Source organism: Vanellus vanellus (assembly GCF_965231255.1).
Source record: "Vanellus vanellus genome assembly, chromosome: 1".
Lineage (NCBI taxonomy): Eukaryota > Metazoa > Chordata > Aves > Charadriiformes > Charadriidae > Vanellus > Vanellus vanellus.
The window spans coordinates 61,444,121-61,461,105 of record NC_138905.1 but is presented as its reverse complement, the minus strand read 5'-3'; positions in this window follow the sequence as shown (position 1 = coordinate 61,461,105).

Below are 16,985 nucleotides of genomic sequence, written 5' to 3'. Positions count from 1 at the left end.
GCCTCAATGCAAATGCTTTAGGCCTCAGTGCAGTGAAGTAATTAAGCATACGCTTGACTTTAAGTCCATGAATGATCTCTGAATCTGCGTCTTTGTACTCAGAACAAAACCCCTTAAATAAAGGAATAGCTTGAATGCCAGCAGCCCAGCTGTTTTTTGAACAACCCTCCAATAACTAACCCAAGAACATTTGCATTGGTAGAAACAAAATTTGGATAAGGAGGCTGATTCACTGTCTGGCTTCTGGAGACATTTTATAAATAGCTGCGAGAAAAACACAGGAGGGTTTTTTTTTTATTATTATTATTAGTTGATAAAACATGTTGACAGAGTCCTTTTCAGGATTGTAACTTGGGGGCAGCATGCCTTTTTGGACAGCAGACACATGGCAAACAGTTTATTTGCTGAAGAAAGCCAGATGCTCTGTGTCCTTGGCAGGCGATTTGTAAGATTAAGGAAAATCAAGCTAGTGACTACAGTGTGGTAAATAAGTAAAATAAATAAATAAAGCAGTCACGCTGCCCGCAAGAAACTCCTCTGTCCTTTTTGGCAGGCCAGCTGGTTTTCAGCTACTTTTCTCCGCAGTGTGCAGCTGAGAAGGAAGAGCAGGCCACCTGAGGGGAGAAGGGTTTCTTGTTTGTCAGCCGCTGCCTTCCCAGCACAGCGCTGCTGCATGAACGGGCCCAGGTGCCTCTGTGGACTCTCACAGACTGTCCCAGAGAAGATTTCTGGGCACGGTGCTGATCATCTTAGAGGGCGAAAGATGCACGTGAAAGAGAACACAAGGACCAGGAACATACGTGTTAAGCATCCCCCATCAAGCAGTTGCCCAGCCTGACTTTGAAGCTGTTATGCGGCAAGCAGACCACCTCTGGCAAACCTCCGACGGATAATAACCCGGAGATCAAGGGCTGGAAAACGGGAAATACAGTATGTCTCCTACATGTAGGGCTTTATCCATAGCTGGCGCAGATCAGCATCATGCCATTGGAAGAAGAGATTTTGTATAGACTGAGACCAGCTGAACACCAGAACTGCCAATAAAATAAAGTAGTTCTGTGAATAAACAGAATATTAGTGGAGGAAAAAACAGAGATGATAAAGTTTGTGTTGTTTATCCTTTACACAGCTGGTCTTTTCTTAATTTTTCTTCAGCAGATGTTTGGGCCGGCATAACTTAGAGATCAAGATATTATACTGCTTTCAAGCCATATCAGGGAGGGCGCAGGAGTGCTGTAAAATATTCCCTGGGCTATTAGACTTTATGAACCAATGAGCTAGAGACACCATGCAGTAGATTTTTGAATGCCTGTCCGAAACCTCTGAATTGCATATGCTCTTACCCCTACCGTGCCTCTAGGTATAACATTACCTTTTCTTTGATCAGGCTTCCTCTTCAAGAAAAATACTGGCACCACTTCAAATACCACTAGGATAATTCCTCTGTCAGTCGTCCCTACGGAAAAAGGAACGTGGGGAGAGGATTCTCCCCCATTGCTATTCTCTCCTATACAGGCTCTATAGGTGACAGTATCTAAACATCTTCCAGTAGTGCACTGCCATGGCAGTATCTGTTCCTTAGTGTCATTCTCTTTCCTTCACTCCTACAAAAGACTTGTGGGAGAAATGAAGGTGTCGTGGGAAGTGAGAGGACTCAAGGTAAAAGGCAAACTGTCTCTTATCATAGGGGCTGCGCTCATTCATACCAGGCTTCTTTCCCTCTCGTGCTAGCACAAGGGAGCAGCAAGGAGAAGTGAATTACCTTAGTGACCTCGCACAAGGGTAAACCAGAAATGGACTTTTCAGTTTTGTGATTTGAATAACATGAAGGGGACCATAAAGATTGTAAAAGTTTTTGATTTAAACACAGAATTCCTCACCCTGCCCAGCCGGCTAAAGCCAACTGGGACAAAAGAGAGAGAAACGTGGACAATGCATTACACAGTGAGCAACAGAGTTGCTCAGTGCAGCCTAAATTCCCCTAAAGGATAGGAATTTGGAAAAAAAAAAGGTAAGGGGCAATGCCAGTGTGATTTGAGCTTCTTTGTCAGGAAGCTCAGACTCCCTCCTCCTCCCCAAATAAGAGATCTGATTTGACATACCTCCTGTGTGTGAGTGAAGACCTCCCTGTACCTCTTCTGGTCTGGAAGGGTCAATGTTTGACCTCTTGTGACCGAGGATGACAGCTTATGAGTAAAAGCAATGAACACTATGAATGCATGGGAGAGAGATGCTGATGGCTGAAGACCTTGGAAAGGCCTTCATTTTTCTGAAAGGTCTATTTTTAATGACTGCAATATTCTATTAATATTCAGGGGAGATATAATTAGGACATTGATTCTATTTTGAGATTGTTTTTGTCTGAGTATTGGTTTGGACTGCAAACCAGCACTTTGGCAAACTCGTGCTTTTGTGCACTATGGAAGAGCAGTCCTTGGCTGGACCTAATGGGATTAATGTTAGCGTTGACTGGACATGCTGACCCAGTCAGGTACAACTGGGCACTTGGTGGGATTTTGGTGAGGCTGACACCATTTTTTCTGAGGCTTAAGTGGTTTCTGTTGCTGGAACCTAAGGCTAGGGATTATGTAGCATCAGATAAAAGAATACAAATAGTCAGATGTTGGGATTTTGAAGTGTGTTTACCGTGACACTTTAAAAAATGCACATGCTATTTTATCGTTTTCTCTGCATTGCCCAAGTCTAATCTGCAGGCAGTGTTTTCTTTAAACTGTCTCCCTAGAAAAACCACCCTGCATAATTCTGTGCCAGATTATTTATTCCTAGGGACAGCTTGCATCACACATGAAAGAATTTAATAATGACACTTGGATGGAGTACTGTTATTTATGGCGGAAAAGGTCATGTTCTGGGCCTGCATCAGCAGTGGGTTGCTGTGGCCATAGGTAGCACAGTGTTGGATGGCTGTGCTGCCAGTAGATAGGGAAGCGTGCCTGACAGCCAGCCACGCTGCTTTTGTCATTACTGCAGAGCTGGGGCATCGTGCTCCTTATTTCAGGCTTTGTTATTTATATCACTCTGTAAATAACACTGCGGCCTTTTCCTTCTGATAAATAGCAAAGAAAACAGTGCAAGCTAACGTGAATGGGGGAGTGAGTGGGAGTATCGTACTGTTGATCTATACTGGTATCCTCATGTCTTCTGTTATGCAAGGGAGAAATCGGTGGCTGGTTTTTGTTTTTATTTCTGGAAAGTGATCATTTTTAATCCCCGGTCTTTCGCCCTTTCCATCCAGCTCCCATATTGCTTGCCAAGTTTTGCTTTCAGACGTTCTGGGAACGCCCTCACGGCAGCAGGAAGACGGCAGGGCTGCCAGCCTTGCCTTGCCTCGTGCCCAACTGCGAGCTCTTCTCCTCCCGTCCCGCTCAGCTGGGTGCTCCCTGGCTCTACAAAGCAAAACAGTGTCTTTACTTCTCCCCCTCTCTCTGCATCTCTTTGTACTTAATATTTTCTCATTTTGGGGAATGTAACTAACAGTGTGATTTCATTTCCTTGTGGCATGGGCCTCTCAATTGAACTTTAGCCTTTTTATTTGACTGTTCCATGTATGTAAATTTATAGCATAGTACGTCTTACACAAATGACTTTGTAGAGACACACCATCTCCTTCCTCCTGGTTATTAATTTTAATTATTTTTTTTTAAGGAAAGGAGCAAAGAAATCAAAGGCGATATTATGCAGATTCATCTTTAGGAAAAGTTCAGGTAGGAATAAGAAAACAGAGCTTAGTCTTAAAAAAAGAAAAGAAAAAATGTACACCCTTCTAGAAGTGCTATATATGTCTGTTGTGTTGTGCTGTGGACAGAACAGCGGGTCTTTTGGAAAAAAAAAAAAGCAATGTGGAGTTCTGTGTTGACTGGATACTGCCAAGCCCAGATTAAATGTGGTAAATGGAGAAGGCTAGAGGATTTCTGTTTCGTTCCCTATACTTACTGCTGGCACTGCCAGTCATGCTGGCGGAGCATTACCACCGGCAGTAAGGAGTCTGCTGGTCACAGTCTATTCTTGCTTGCAATCCCCTTTTCTTTGCGTTTTGGAATTGACTCTCATGACTCCATTGGCTCTTCAGTGCTAACAGCAGCAAAAATTAATGCACATACGGTTGCTGGAGTAAGCATGGTAGGTACTGAATACTCCCAGGAAGCATATTTTTTACGAAGTCGCTCTTTTAAGTAGAAATGAACTTCTAGGGGGTGAATTGATCCTCTTGGTTATCATCTGCGGGGATGAATCAACCTCTACTAGGTCTTCAGCTCTGAACAGGCTTATGTATTTGTGTGTGTGTGGTCTATACTCCCGTGCAATTTAGTCATAGCCTAGCCCTGATTTTCCCATTGTTTTGCATTTAAGTCATGCTCAGAGCTTTCCAGTGGTCTTGCCTTTCCTCAGCAATGTTTATAACTTACCACCTAAAAATGATAAAGGTTTTGGAGTCAGCTTTTGTCTCTCCCTGACTGCTAGGTGACCTGATGGAGTACAGTCTTGCCATCACCTTATAAATCAGCTGTTCCAGAGGGGAAAAGGGACTGTGCAGATAATTACTCAGAAAAACTTGAAATGATCTATGCCTGAAACAGCTGGGAAGACGGCTAATATGTAGTAGGAAGTTTTACATAGGAGAAGCAGTAAAGGTTTAGATATATCCTTCCTCCTCTTCTCAAATGCTCACAGATTCTTGTCAATACAAAAATGACATCTGCACGTGTCCACTGACCACTGACAAGCTCTCTGGAGTGTGACAGCTCTTCAGAAATCCTAGGCAGAGGAGGGGTTCCCCTTTGGCTCCTTCTGTTACAGCTTTTTAAGGTAACCAACCCCCATCTGGCCCAAGCCCCATGCGAGAGTGGTGGGGCAGGGGTCTGTGTCTGCCTGGCACGCCATCCCTATGCCCAGCTCCATTTGCTGCCCCACCGCTTTGCTTTGAACTTCAATCCTACTTTCTCTTTATTTTCTCAGTGATTGAGTTAAGGGCGAGGATTTAAGCTAGTTGGTTTAAATTCAAGCCATATGAGACAGAAGTGATTTTCTTGGACAGGAAAAATAATCTTGGGGAGTTTATAGGACTTACAATTGCTCTGTATTTTCATGGAATATGAACACAATTTGTCTCTCTACTTCTCAATCTCAATGTCTTATTGGATCTTATTGGATTAACTTGTTGTTCTTGGAATTTCCATGTACTGGCAGGGGCTCAGCGAGCCTTTTTTCACATTTGGTTAGCCTGGAGATTGCAGCCTTTCTTCTACAATGTGAAATTGCTTGCACAAATGATCCCTGCTCATCATTTTCTCCTCATTGTGCTCAATACACATCCATTTCCCTCCATATTTCAGTCGTCCTTGGACCTGGGCTGTCCTAAGCAGAAACCCTGGACAAACCAAGCACAACCGGACAGAGGAAGATGCTATTGACGCTCCTGCTGTTTGCTTACAAACAGCAGTTCCACAAAGAACTGGAGATTTTGGCAAGCGAGGAACTTGCCAAAATCAAGAATAGTGTGGTAGTGCATGGCTTTGGGTTTTTTATGAAGAATTAAGTACCCAGGAGAAGCCTCTGAGAAACGTTTCTGCTCTCCAGGTATCATGGGGGAGATGTATCTGGTCATCTTCCTAGAATACTACATATTATATTGCCATACTTTGAGTGAAACATCAGCCCAATGCAGTGTGGCTGCAGCGTGCTCCTTCCCCCATGCCTGCACAAGAGTGTCTGTAATTCTTTGCACAGAAGTCAGACCCTTCTAAGACCCAGGCATTCATATTCCCATCAAAATCTGAACAGTGGGGTTTTTCCATCAACAGTTTCAGGCTATCAGCCTCAGCTGTGAATGAAAAATTCATCAGGCGAAGGCTAAAGAAGTCACACCTGTCAGCCTGACACACTGTTTATCTCGAAGATTTTACTTCGGAAAGTGTAAACAGTAGAATATTTATTTTCCTTCCTGCCATCTATGAGACCATTCAGCAATTTGAGCATGCTCACGCACGGCTTTCACGAGCCAACCTTAATTGCACAGCAATGTGCCATAAAAACAAAGATTAGGCATTATTATCTAGGAACCAATTTTACATTTTTCTCCTCTGACTTGAACTGTTTAAAATATAGGGCACTATCTCATTTTGGCTGTACATAAATATCTCAGTTGTCAAACTGCCCTTACTCAACCAGCCAACTTTTCTTGGTGGTTGAAAATCATAGTGTTTAATTGTGTCAACTGAGGTGAAAAATGTTATTGGTTCACCACCTGGCTGCACCATATAGTTAAAAAGAAGTTAAGAAACGCAGAATGTGGAATTTAAGGGACTGCAAAAATATTTTACCCATTAACAAATGAATATGATGCAAGGACAGAAGGAAGAAAATAAACAGATTGTGTGTTTCTTTATCCAGGTGCATTCTGGCTTTCTCCTTACTAGCTGGCTTTGAACCTTCCAAACAGCGTGTAATTAAATAGGGTGTGATAGGGGCCCAAGGCATCAGTAAAAAGCTTCTGACAGATTTCTGTAAGCTTTCGATTAGTCTATGCCTGCAGTGTCTTGAAATTATTCAGTAGTCACTGTCACCTACTTGAGTAGAATTAACAAGTAAAAAGCACAATGGACCGGCATGAAACGCAGCTTTTCTGGGCTCAGTATTTACTGTAATTCTGGTAAGCTCATCTGTCTTACAACAGAGAGGGAATCTGTTCAGTGTAGAACTTCATAACAAACTGCTTGGGTGCAGGAAAAAAAAATCACCTATTAAGTTTTAGCGCCCGCTGAATGCTCTCTGTGCTGGACAAAATTTTGGCAAGCAGTATAAGCCGTCTGCTCCTAGGAATAGGTTCCAAGGAGGTGGTTTATGTTTTATGGTTTAGGGTATTTGAAATCCCTTTTGTGTAACCCTTTATCAGTGAAGAGTGCAACCATGGCATCAGCTCTCAGATAGGAATCTCCCGGAGAGAAAGCTTGGGGAACCAGACAAAAGGGGAACACATTGTCCTATATCAACTATCATTTAAAGAAAGCAGATTACCTTCTGTGTCATGCACATATAATGCTATGGTGTTTTTATCTGAAGAATTGTTAATGAGGATTCTTTCAGTAGCTGAGATACCCGAAATCTCTCTTTTTTGTCCCACATGGATGTAACCAGAGGTTCAGGATCTAGCAAATTTAAAGTGAAAAGGCATAATTAGATCCATTAGCCTTATCTCCTGCTAGGCTACTATGTTTTCACTCAGTGACCCACACTCTGAACCAAAAGACTTGCCTTGAACAAAAACATCTTCGTGTTCAGGCAAAAAGCCTCCTTTATGTGGGAGGCAAGTGGTGGGATAAACTGAGATAAGTACAACTTACATCACCATGGATATGGCTGGATGAAGCGCATGTTCATCATCTTCACAGTCTCTTCTGGTAAGGTGGGAACACTGCTGGGCCCTTGGAAAGTTTTCAAATGTGGACCAAGAAGGCAGTTACTTGGGGGCAAGGTAAGGAAGGAGAGCTGTGATATGCAGTTCTTTGGCCAAGGAAGGTGATTTAAGGAGCAAGCATTGATTCCTGGCCTCTGTCAAATATTTGCAGTAAGGCTCTGCTGTGGAGCCGGGAAGAGGATGAGGCACCAGGCACAAAAGAAATGCTTATGGCAAGACTGCTTGGATGCACAGAGCTCACTGTTCCGTGCTACGTAGCCTCTGGTCTGCTCACAGACACTCTTACTTGGGACCAGTGGAGAAACAGGATGTGGAGAGTATGAATTGTCATGAGGGTGGCAGTCTCTTTCTCCTGACCTTTATTATTCCTTAGGATCCACTCAGAACCTCTCTATTTTGCCCAAGAGCTGTAGGCACTGCTGTGACGGCATTCTGAGAGTGCTGGCCATACTTAGCGCATCCAGGGTCCCAGTGGGCACCAGTCTGTGCTCTCGTGCTCACAGCTGCCCTCCCCTACGTGCCCAAGGAGCTTGTCTGTGGGAGGGGGCTGCCATGGTGGTCCGGCCAGCCAGAAGGGCTGGCCCTGGCTTAAACGTGCCAGCAGACAGCCTAGCGATGTGCAGGAGCAGAGTTATTGTCCCAACTCTCTTGTTTTGTAAAAGAAAGATGCTTTGCTTTATATTCCCCTGGCATCTCATTGGTAATTTCTTCTTTACTTCCTGCCTTAAGTTGTCTAATGCTGCTGGGCCAGCCCAGTGGAACAGAAATCCTGTTTTCCAGTCCTAAGGCTAGGTTTGCTGTGAAACGAAAAGACATGGCCCAGCTTTAGTTTTAGCATATTGTGCTAGTAACAATTCACTAAGCTCTGGCATTCTGCTTGGTCAAAGGGCATTTCCTCCCCTCCCTCCTTCCCTCTCTCCCTACTAACCTCTTATGAAATTAATAAAAATAGAGTGTTTGTTGACTGGGTGGAGAAATTGCATTCAGATCACATAATGTCTGAGGCCTGGCAAGTCTTTGTGAATCTGTTCTGGTCTTTGCTAAATGGAACAGGGTGCCCTCCAGTCTAGTAGCAAATATCTTAGGGGTGGAAAAAAAAGGCAAAAAGAAAAAAAAAAAGCTTGTATTGCTATTAATTACAGAAACAGGTCAGTATGATTTGCAGCCCCTTGACCCTTCTCATTTATTTACTTATTTATTTTGGATAAGAGAGATTGTGGTCCTCATCATGGTGGAAAAATAAAGTCTGTGGTTGCAACCACATTACATAGTACTCACCAAAACTGGCACTTCTACAGGTCTTTTATAATGTGATAAATATGTCTGGGCCGGGAATAGGGTCTTGTGAGTATGCACATGTCACCCAGCTCCCTTCTCAAAGCGAGATTAATGTATCTGAACACAGATGGGCTCCCAGGCCAAAAGATAGGAGCTATAACGGCTCCAAATATGCATCTCTCGCAGCTGATATGACAACTTGCAACCTTCTAGACTCCCATTAAGAGATCTCAAGCTGTTTGACATGTCTGGGGTCTCTCCCAGGGCCTTGTCCCCTACATTTGTTGTGGAGGCAGTTCTGTGCTGCTGTGCCAGATCCAGTTTCTCTAAGACTTGTCTGTCAAAGCACCCTCCTCAGTAGGCCTGACAGGTCATGTCTAAGTGGATGCTTTGTTTGCTGCATCTACCAAATTACACCGTTTCCCTTGGGCCGCTATCAAAGACTACAGCAGCGCATGCCTTCCTGTTTTTTATTTGGATGTGTACGTGTGTGGCTCTTCTAAACACGGACAGGAATTTCCTTTCCTGAGTCTAGACATCAGCCGCTCACTATTTCTGTTGCTTGCTAGCAGACTGTCTGCTGCCCTGGGCCCTTTGATTTTTCCCATGAGAGTGGCAAATTCACACTGGGCTGATAGAGGAGGCCTTGTACGATACTCTGGGCATGCAGTCTGGTTTGTGCTCATGGTGTTTTAACTGCACTAATGATCCCTACAAAGCAAACCTGGCACTTAATGGGGTTTGTTTCTCTGCCTCCTGCTGCAGGGTCTGTCCTTGCTACCTTGGAGTTGCCAGAGCACCTCCAGCTTGGGGAGAAAGAGAGATGGCATGATCCCACCAAACGGGTGTGCCCATGAGACGCTTGGCCAGATCCACACCCTGGAAAACCGCATTGGCCAGGCAGCCATCTGGAGCAGGCAAGGTGAGGTGAAGCTCTGCCCGAACTGACATAGCTGTCCCCTTCCCCCTGAGTGGGGTCCCCTCAGTGGCACCCTGGGGCTTCCTGCACTGATTTCGGCATCGCCATGCCACCGCGACTCTGGGGCTGTGCTTAATGTAGCACGGTCCCGAATAAGGCTCTTGGGATGCTTCCCGGGTTTGCAGACTCGCAGGGCGTGGGATGCTTCAGATGGATCTCGCAGATTTCAGTGGTCTTTCAGAGCAAATTAAGCCTGTCAGTACTTTCCTGGGACTTGCTGAGAGCAACAGAAGGAGCCTGGGTACACTCGTAGACAGCTTTCGCAGCTTTTCTCAGTGGCTGCTTTAATGTCAATTTACCAGGAAGAGTGATAGGAGAGAAATCTTCCTAGGTGAATGACTGCCAGAAGGCTGAAAAAGCTGGTAAGATTTGTCTCAGTGTGCATCAAGGGTGAGCAGCCAGCTGCTGCACAGCAGAGGTTGTAAAGCGGAGGAGAAAAGATGGGTAAGGTGATTGAGAGCAAACTCCCACAACACAAATGGTTTATTTCCCCTCCCTTTCCAGCCGGTGACTGTCCATCTGCCTGAGTGTCTGTCTGCCTGCATGTCATTCCTCCTGCCCTCAGAAGCTTTTGAAGTGGTTGGCTAATTTCAGCCAAAGTAGCTGAGGGATAAAGACTTCAGCGTTGCTAAAGGTCCTGGGAGTTTCTGGAAATTAGGCATCTGGCTTGGAGCAAGAGAGGCCGCCAGTGCCTTGGCTGGAGGAGAGGCTGCAGGATGAGCCGAATCCCTACGACATTTCGTGGGATTGCTGGGGGTCCACAGGCAAGCAGGACAGCAGAAAACCAGACTTTAGTGCTCCTACTTTTCACAGCTACGTGTGCATTCACAGTAGCCTGCTACAAATTCAGGTTATGCCACACTGTGGGACGAAAGAAAAGTAAATGTCTAGATGTAAATACAGTCACTGCTGAACTCTTTAGCTTTGGCACAGCCACAGTGCTACCCCTGTGAAACGAGCCTGTGACAGTCACATCCTGATGGCTGTGGGAGCCTGTGGAGCCAGTTAATAGGGGCTTTTCGAGAAGTCTGTCTTTGGACTCCATTCTGCAGCTGGAGCCCCTCAAGGACGTAAGGAAGTTGCCAGAAGTAAGAAATTCATTACCGTAAGCTTTATTTTGTAACAGGAATAATACAAAGTTTCCAGGTGATGTGGCATTTCCTGAGGAAATAAAGAGCTGAAGGCATATCCAGAGTCACATAACCAGCGCTGTTCAGGAAGCCCGGTGGTGCAAAAAACACACTTTTTAAGAGGAGGAATGAGAGATCAGGCAGATGAGGAATAAACACTGCAGATCGGGTGAGGAAGTAGTGTGTCCTGGGAAGTAGTGACCAAATGCCATCAGGCGGGTGAGTGAGCGGCAGTGGCACGAGGTGGCAGTGGGGCTATGGCAGGGAGCCAAGGCTGGGCTGTGTCCTGGGGGAAGTACTGCTCAGGAGCAGACGTGTCCCACTGTGCCCAGTTCTGCTGCCTCTCGTGCTGGTCCCCGCCCTTAAACCAAATCCTGAGAACCTGCAGAGATGTCAGAGAGGAATTAACAGAGTGAGTTTGGTGTTAAATCCGCTCCTGACAGCTGGAGATGTGAGAAGCTCCAGGTGGTGGGTTTATCTGTGTAGGAGATGGAGAGGTCCCGGGGTCTCAGCCTGAAGTCTTTGCATGGGGTGAAGGATAGAATACCAAAGAGAGCTCTTTGTGCCTTGAGCACAGCAGGACATAAGGCTTGGAAAGTGAAAAATCAGAATAACACGAATTGGAAATGACACTCAAATGTCTTAACCATGAAGGCAACATACATCTGGAATGGCTAACCAACGATGTGGTAAATTCTCCAGAACTTGGAGACAAAGATACTCTGGATCTTCCACAAGGTACAAGGCTTGATTCAGAGATCAGAGGGTGAAATGCTGTGGTGGGTGTTATGCAAGAGGCCAGACCAGATGATCAGTCTGGTCTGGTCTGGCCTTCAGAAATATGAATCAATGTTGTAGCAAGGTTCTATGAGAATTACCAGGAGACAAGAAACAGAATAATTAAATAACCACAGTATTTCCAAGGGCTCACATCAAAGAGTGGGCCTTTTTTGTTTTAAGCAGCAGCAGAGATTGGGGGGAAGATCTTGGAGAAGAAGGAGGTTGCTTTGTTTTCATATTTGGAAACTTGCCTACTGGATTACTTCTACCCCAGAGATAAAGTTGGTCTTCATACTGGAGGTTCACGAGCTCATTCATGGACAACATTTATTGGAAAATTACTGGAGTTCCAAGGTGGGCTTATCCTAAAGAATTGCTGGCTTCCAAAATGCATTCATCAGTCTTCAGCGGTGCAGTGAGACATGGTCTTGCATAGAACAGATTTGCACAAATGGCTTATTAACAAAATCAGGATTAGGGCCAAACAGATGTCAGTATGTCTGATTAGCTCAAAATAAACACAGTTGTGAGATAAGAAATAGCTGTGTTTTTGCTTCATCTTCTTGTGGTTGCGTACTCAATAGACGATGGGAAATGACATGTTTGGTATGAGGTAAAATGACTCATCCACTGCTGCAACTCGTAGAAGGCAAAGCAGAATAATTCAGGAATTTTCAGTCCATGGGTATAAAGTAAGCAATGGCCCTGATCCAGGAAACTCTGCCACAGAGATGGATCCCCCCAAGGTGTGCAGCCTCTCTTTTTTAGGATTGTGCAGGTGTAGGGTTTTATTTTGGCAGCTGAAACTCCCTAAGCACCAACATTACTATCATTTGCATTATGCCACATGCATTAAAGTTCTGATAGCCAAAAATATTAGAAAATAAGTAATAGTTGTTCTCTCATGAGACCTTAAATATTAATTGGTCTGGCCAAGCGAGGAATACAAACCCTTTTAATGGTTTCTCAGCGAGAGGAGAGGTTTGCGTTACCTTGCTTGGTCCGTATCATCAGCATGTCCATCAATGTACATTGAAAACTGTTGTTCATTTGCTACAATGCTTTACAGACAACATGCAAGTCAGACTAAAGGCGTGGAGATGAAAATGGCAGCAAGACTTATTTTTTGGCACTCCCTTTTGTGCAAAACATAATTGCTTGCTCAGTCATGGTAGAAATTCACAATTTTTTAAATGTTCTTAGTGAAAACTGGGTTTTGCATTACAAGGTACTCTGTTTTGGTAAGTGTATAGATCCATGAAAACAATTTTTAGTCATTCAAACAGTTGCGTTCATGTTACCATTTTGTAAGTGAAATATTTGGATTTTTCAATTAAATTTTCAGTGCTAATTTTCCATTTCAATAATTTAAGAAATTAGCTATCCAAACCATTGCTGAGCAAACCATTGTAATAAACCTAATGAAGTCATTCCTCTCCTCAACCGTTTCCTTGAGAAAGTGAAGCAGCTAGGGAGAAGGAAGACCTGTTGCAGATTAGAAATGAAACTATTCTTGATGAATACTTCTTACATTTTTTCGTTCCAGTAGGCAAACAAACCAACACGGCAAAAGCCCTGCATATAAGCTTCCTTGAAAACCCGATGCTGTTTGGTGTAGATTGCACTCTAGCACTTTTAGGCTTTCAAAACCCTGCCTGGATCACTTTGGGTCTTATTTTATTCATTTTCAAACTGAAGATGACTCCATTCATTTGCACTCCAGGAACACTCTGGGAATAACATTCTCAAAATAGCAACCAGGTCTAGTGGGAGGTGTCCTTGCCCATGACAGGGGGTTTGGAACTAGATGATCTTTAAGGTCCGTTCCAACCCAAACCATTCTATGTTTCTATATTTTAAAATAGGAAAGGTTGTCCAATTCGATTGCAGCTCTGACCTACCTCTTGTGTACAGTGGTGCCATTCCTCATGTTGTCCAGGCAAAGACACGTGCAGTCATAATTCCTTCTTCTGTCCTACCTCGGTCGCTTCTCATGTACCTTGCCCCTGTCTCTGCTCTGGCTCAGCTACTGGCTGATCTCCAAAATCAAGGGAAAACTTTTGTGTATGTTTTGCCCCTCTCTGTCCTGTTCTCTGCCCTTTACCACCATATGGCCTCTGCTTTCCCTCTCTGCTTTTAGTCAATAGCAAGTGTGAAGATAAAAGTTCATTAATTAGCATACTCCCACTTCCTGTTCTCCCTGGGACCTCTGAACATTTTCATATCATATGGATATTACTGAGAAGCAGTTAAATCTAATCTAGGTTCCCAGAAATGCATGGGCTTATTTTTACATATTTACACTTTTTTTAAAATAGTCTTCCCTAAGAGTGAAATCTTTGAGCTGGGGAAGATCTGCTTTCTTAGCAAGAATGTAAGCAGTCTTGAGGGGATGGGAAGCGAGGATTTAGTATGATTAGGTTGAAATTCATCTCATCCCCTCTTTAGATACCAAACTGAAGTGTTTAATTTAAGAGATTTGTTGCTCTGAAGTCCTATCTAATCAAGTGGGATGAACACAGCACATTCAACAGATAGTTCAGTTCTTAGCTGGACCCAACACCATCATTTCAAAAGGGAGAAGGGGCTTGTGATACACATCCTCAGCCGGGCAGTATTTCTCTCAAGGTCAGTGGAACTGCATGAGCTTATTTCAACGCAGGCTCCGTCCTTCCAAACTTTCCTGTGGATAAGATTGATATGCATCATTTTTACCCTCCTCAGTCAGAACATTTTTGCTCCACCAATGAAATTTTCCACATAATGTATGGTATTCCACAACAGCCAAACTCTGAATTATCTCTGAACCTGGCAAACACCTACTGTGACTGCTCTCCCTCATGTGCCACGACCAGATTTCATGCACCTGCTGGAAAGGGCTGAGGTGAAGAGCAACTTGTGGACAGCAGAGTCTTGTTTTGCCGATGAAGGCTGAGCGTGCTTTGGGTGTAGTCAGGGCTGTGACTCAGTCTTCAGGTTCTTTCTTCACAGGGTGCTGTCAGAGAGGAGACAGAAGTCCCTATGTGCAGGGCAGAAAAAAATGAAAGGCCTCCAAAAAGAATTTGTCACAGCTTTGCAACCAGCAGAAGTAATGGGTTTTGGTCAGGGATTGTCTTGATAGTTCTGTGAGTGAAGGCCAATTTTCCTTTCAAGGCACTGTATATTTAGTTATTTAATCAAGCTAAATTATTCCTTCTCTCCTCACCCACAGTTAGATCATGGCACAAAATTAAGCACAGCCTTTCATTCCACCTCCTCTTGCCTCTCTGTTTGACCTAGACTTTGGGGAGCCATTAAGTTGTCTGAGATATTGATTTAATAAGGGTAGGAGAATTAAAAAGGACAAAGAGACACCTGACTAATTGGCATTTCCAAGAGATCTTTGTAATCAGCCAATGGGGATTTTATAAGGTATGAAGTATTTGCTTTCACATAAATTTCTTCCACATTCTTTCTCTCGTGTTTGCTCGGTAAACCTTCTGGAATAAAGATCACATCTGCCTCTCTGTAAGCTTTATACTTGGGAGGTAATTGAGTTGGCTCTTTGTTATGAGAGCATGTACTCGTTTAATTGCACATATGTGTCTGTGAACACACTATCCCTGCTTGTCTCCTAAATTTGATTTGGAATGAATCCCGTGAAGGGCTGTTTTCCAGCGTTAATGGATAAAAGGTCTTTACCAAGGGGGAAAGTACTAAAACACTAAATTTAATAAAGTTTAGTTTAAAAGTTATTTCTTTGCAGGAACTCTCTTTGAAAATACACAGTTCTGAGAGTAATTCCTTTCTCCCCACAGTGATTTAATAGCAAGTATCTTCTGTTGGTTTTGTGATTTGTAACCAATCAGTTTTTATTTTGGAAATATGGCATAGCAACATGACAATTTAATGGCATGACAGTGACACATTTACACTGTTGTAAGGGTTACTTGTTACATCCTGCCCTGCCATGCTGAGCAGTAATGCAAAACTTTGGGAAGATAAGATCCTTACAGCGAGAGGAAAATAAACACTGTGGTGATCTTTATTCCATTTCTGGGTTTAAGGTGCTGACCTTAAGGTAGTGATGCAAGCAAGTATTCATCTTCAACATGTTGCTCTCAGGAAGAGCCGAGCAAAGTGCTAGGAGGGAGGTGATACAAAGGCCTGGAGACCTGTCCCTTAGGCTGAGAAGTCACATTACTCAAGCCATGTTAGGTGGTACAGATGAGGTAAACTATACTTTGTAATGCTGTGTGTCAGTTTGATAGATGACTGTCCTGTGGGCTTTTTATCATTTTTCCATTAATTTGAATTTTATTGTATGCCAAGGCTCAGCAACTTATTATTAGAAGCTGACAACCTGATATTTTTATTCAATTTCTACTTAGCATTTGTTGAACACTAACTCTGATAAAACTGCCAAGAACTGAGTTCTGCTTGAAAGAGGACATCAAGATTAGGGTCAGCTGAATGATGCATATTTTTTCCAAAGGATGTCACTCAAGTTACAGCTCCCTCTGAGCTTAGGAGAGAAGGGACAGGAGCAGAAGACACTGTCTTTTAGCATGGCTGGTGGATCTGCCCCATGATGTGCTTTCATACACCAGCAACTAAGTCACGTTGCTTCATGCCAAATGATGCTTCTGGAGTATGGAGAGAAAAAGTCCTCCTTTATTCACTGATTCCTTGGTTATCCTCCGGCTGTTAAAAAATGCATCGTTTCCTTTTTTGTCTCTTCTGGAGAATTTGGAGATGTTTAGGTCTTGGGGTTTCGGCCTATCCCAGTAGCAAGGCTATAAAAGCAGCATATGTTTTCAAATATCAGTATTTTCCAACCAAACTGCTTACCCTGGATTCGTAGGGTGTCCGTAACAGAACATTTGATGCTCAGCTAGGTTGTTAGGAACAAGTAAGAGATATCAAAACAGGGGTCTCAGCTGAGTGCTGTAACCGTGGTTTCACAGGGCATAACGAGGAACCAGAATTTGGTTCCATGGATCAAAGAGACGTTTATAAAATACTCGGCAAAATTATGGTTCTGATTTCAAAATTTATTCAAGCTGTAGTTGCCTGAATTTCCAGATTTTACTTGGGCACGAGTTTATTCTTTATACTGGTGCAAATACTCAAATACTGGTAGACAGGGTGTTGTACAACTAACCATTAGTGGTGTCATTAAATCAAAGATCAGCCTCTTCAAGAGCAGCAGATTTCCATGCCTTCTATGTCTCGGGTCACCAATAAACTGGCTGCTAATTGGAATCAATTGGTTAAAGAATTGGAAACTGATATTTTCTGAAGAGGATGAGGAGCATCTTTTCTTGTAGTCTGCTCTAAGCAAAGCTGTGGTTACAACTAGAGGTTAGGCCAGAAGGAGAAAAATGATTTTTCAAAATTTGGT